Raw genomic sequence first — 3,674 nt, 5'->3', positions numbered from 1 at the left:
TCATACGGCTTCATAAGAATTTTTCGCTAGGAATTTGAACTCATATGAAGAGAATGTTCATTTTGAAGACTCCAAGGATTTGTACGCCATATTGGAGTGTATGAAGAACGATGAAGGAAGAAAACATGAAGGAAATTTCAATTTAATCGAATATGCAAAAGATTCATTCAAGATCATGAGAATGATTGGATGAAAGTATAAGTGTAGTTGTAAGGGCTATACAGATTCCTTCCTTTTTCTCCTCACAAATAGGTGGCCTTTTACATGGGTGTGGGAATGTTTAGGTCTTCATAAAACTCTAGAGCACCAATATGCTTATGTGGGGAGACGTTGGTCTAAGATGTAACGCTAAGGTTTTGAATCCTCACCAAAGATTGACATAATATTGGTTGTATAAGGAAGAACTCCTTGCCATGTTGACGAGGTGACTGATATCTAGCTTGGATGAAGGCTCTGAAGTCTCATATTTTCACTTCTAAAACATTACCAGATTGTCAAGTTATTAATGGAATCTATGAGGAAATGTCGGCATATGTTGAGTTAAATATAAGACCTTATCACCGAGTTCTGTGATGGCACTATGAGCATGGGATCACATCCCTCTACTTTTAGAAGAAGCTGCCACACAACTTGTGGAGCATCATGAACAGAAGAAACAAAAGATCAAAGCCATACTATCGTAGCTAAGGCAAGTCCCACCACTACCAATACGTCAGAGAGTGAGGATCTCAAGGTAAAAGTTGAAGCAGTCAGTCAAATGCACCACAATGTAGCTATGATCAACTCACAAGGCAATTGGGTGGACCGGGCAACATTGCTGAAGGTGGGTGGATGCAGGTCATAAGACTGTGTCCTGTCAAAGATGGCTCCAATTCATAGCCTCTCTAGAAAGGGCATTCAGGCCACATGTAACATACATCCTCTCGTTTTTTTTTTTTAAGAGCAACAAACCGAGTATGATGCAAGAGAAGACCCTTCATTCGATCCGGCAACCAGGCTCATTCGTGTTAGTGACTGGGTGTGTGTCAAGTCACCAACTATCATTGTAGATCAGAGAGTGGAAATTATAGGTCCTATGAAGCAGAATACAATTATAAATGCATTGAATTCTGGAGCCAAAGTTTTCATGGCAGACTTTGAGGTCTCTTTCGCAATGATGAGAAGCATGTGATATGATAGAGTATTGTTGTCATTATCATCAAAATAGTAATAGAGTAATTAGGATGATAGATTTGTTTAGAGAAAACAATTTTGCCCATCATCAGGCCATGGATCACCATATTGACAACCACACAAGTAAACGTGCAGGATCACATGGGACAAGCTACTCTTCAAAATCGAATCCACAAAATGCAACTGATTAGGCTTATGAACATTATTCAGATGATTTTTTTCCCATTAAATAAGATCTATGCCAAGATGGTCATAAGGAGGATAAAGTTGACGAATTTTTGCACTCAAGCAAATCGTGCTACAGAGATCATTGATGTGTCAAGGCACAACCGTGCAAATTTGGTGGACACCATGGTGTATGGCATCATAATGAAGGAGGATCTCTTCATCACTTCTCCTTATCTTATGGCTCAAATTAAACAGTCATGCCCACATATAAGAATTCAAGCTTTGATGCATTATTAAAGAATGATGGTTTCTATGTTGGGAATTGTCAAACCTTTGCAATTTCTCAAATTATTGTAGCTCCATTATCAGTTAGCATGTCAAATGGCAATTTGAAAAAGGGATATTGAGAGTTGGGCGGAATCACAGGTGGCGAAAAGCATAATGATTAAGCTTTTGACGAAACGAAGAGATTTAAGAAAAGCTAAAAGCTCTAAAGGCTTTTATGCTTCTTTCATGGGAATAGAAAAGCTAAGGCATTAAAAGCCTTAAGCTAAAACCATCTCAATGTGTGATGATGTGTTGAAAACTATATAAGAGGAGGTGAATGAGGAGTTTAGGACTCACCCTCCTTGATCTTTCCTTGAAGACCTTACATGGGAGCGGCTTGAGGTTGAGATCATAACCCTCGCCCTCTTTGATCTTGCCATCAAATCAAGTGTGAAAGGCTAGAGGTTGAGCTTGTATCCCTCGCCTTCTTCGAAGACCGCCATCGAATTTTGGAGAGAAGGCTTGAGGACGAGCTTCAAGCCCCTCGCCTACATCGAAGTTTCTATCATCGCTAGTCATTACATGAAGATTGGCTTGAGTTGAGCTTTAAGCTTCTCGCCTACTTTTGAATATCGTCATCAAGTTCCTTGAAATGGCTTTGAGTTTGAGCTTGATGATCCTCGCCTTCCTCAATTCCACCTTCTTCTCTTCTTTCTCAAATTGATTTTGATCAAATCCGACAAAAATCTTTTGTAGTATTTTGAACCTGTAACTTGCCAATATTTTTAATCAAGAATTTGATTTTTCATTCAAATTTCTTATTGATAAGTTTTATTTTGTTGAATTCTCCCATCTCAAAGCGTCCCTGCAGCGCAAGCGACTTTCATGACCCCCGCGCGAATCCCATGTCACAATGTCAATTTGTACTAATAAATAAATAACTCATTTTAGAGCATGGTTTGACTAGTAAAACAACAACGATCAAACTCAAAGTACATAACAAAACACTCTTCCCCTAACTTTAAAACTAGGGTGCTTTCACAAAGTTAAATAGTAAATGTTGAGTTTTGAAATGAGCTCCATATTAAGTGGATTTAGTGGGGCTGCCATGTGACATCCCAAGTAGATCTCTACATGGGAGCTTGCCTTGGAACTCAACAACCTCTAGGGGAAGGGCGAAGATGTGCGCATGGAGGAAGTGGTAGAAGACAATGTTGATCTACTAATCTCTACAGAATTTGGCACTAGAGCACACAAAATGCAACTCAAATAACTTGAATGATGAAAGCAAGGAGTCAACCATCTCCTAGGTCATGCATTGAGCTCCAAGCAATAGCTTGGTTGATATCAATGAGGAGTTCAAACTACAGATTGAAGCAAATATGTATGCCATCATTGAGATTATTGCTTCGACACTCTAGAAGAGCATGGAAGAAAAAGATGAAGGTGCAACAAAGAAGATAATGCTTGGTACTAATGAGATTTGTAATATTATCTAGCTTAGGTTTAGCACTAGGGCTATAGTGTCTTTTTCACAAGAAGGCCACCCAAAGCCTTTGGAAGTCACAAAAGGGGTTCAACATTCTTCTCAAAACTAATGAAGCCATGGACCAAATCTATTATGTATTTGAGGTCATGTTTGATAAGAAGGAAGGTACCAAGACAAAGGTATCTATTTCTAGGTGCTCAATTTGGTTTACATCATGCCCTCAAGTTGTTGAGATTAGTAGCGATTGTCTCAATAAATATTGTCCAATATGGGTGGAGGCTTGATTTGGTTTACATCATGCCTTGGCAACTTATCAAGATCAATAGGGATTGTCTTAAGAAAAATTGTCCGGTAAGGGTGAAGATCACAAGGCTACCAATATACTTGTGGAATCTACTTCTTAACATCACCAGAGGGCTTGAAAGACCATTATACATACCCCTACTTGCAAACCTATTCAAGAATTAATTATGGGATACTAATGAAAAGCAACTAGACTATGTGGACATCAAAGTATGTCTTAGACCTCCACTTCAAGTTGTCATGGAGCAAGTTTGCCTATGTGTGCTACAACTAT

The sequence above is a fragment of the Lygodium microphyllum genome, chromosome 3 (assembly GCF_053477565.2).
Source record: "Lygodium microphyllum isolate KBCC chromosome 3, Lygodium_microphyllum_v1.1.10, whole genome shotgun sequence".
Lineage (NCBI taxonomy): Eukaryota > Viridiplantae > Streptophyta > Polypodiopsida > Schizaeales > Lygodiaceae > Lygodium > Lygodium microphyllum.
The sequence above is the reverse complement of the archived record's forward strand: the minus strand, read 5'-3'. Positions refer to the sequence as shown.